Below are 205 nucleotides of genomic sequence, written 5' to 3' on the forward strand. Positions count from 1 at the left end.
CGCTACGGCGGCCGCCCCGTCGCGCTGTGCCGCGGCCTGGACGGGCCTCGGCTGGAGGAGTACCGAGGCCATTAGGCTGAAGTTGCTTGCTCATTCCCAGTTCTTTATTGCCGGTTCCCTATTCCTTATTCCCGGTTCCTGGTTCCGTTTTCAAAGCTGCCCTAGACCCAATACAAGCTTGTTATTAATGACTTACACATCCGAA

The sequence above is a fragment of the Crocodylus porosus genome, unplaced genomic scaffold (genome assembly GCF_001723895.1).
Source record: "Crocodylus porosus isolate Cpor-Errol unplaced genomic scaffold, CroPor_comp1, whole genome shotgun sequence".
NCBI lineage: Eukaryota > Metazoa > Chordata > Crocodylia > Crocodylidae > Crocodylus > Crocodylus porosus.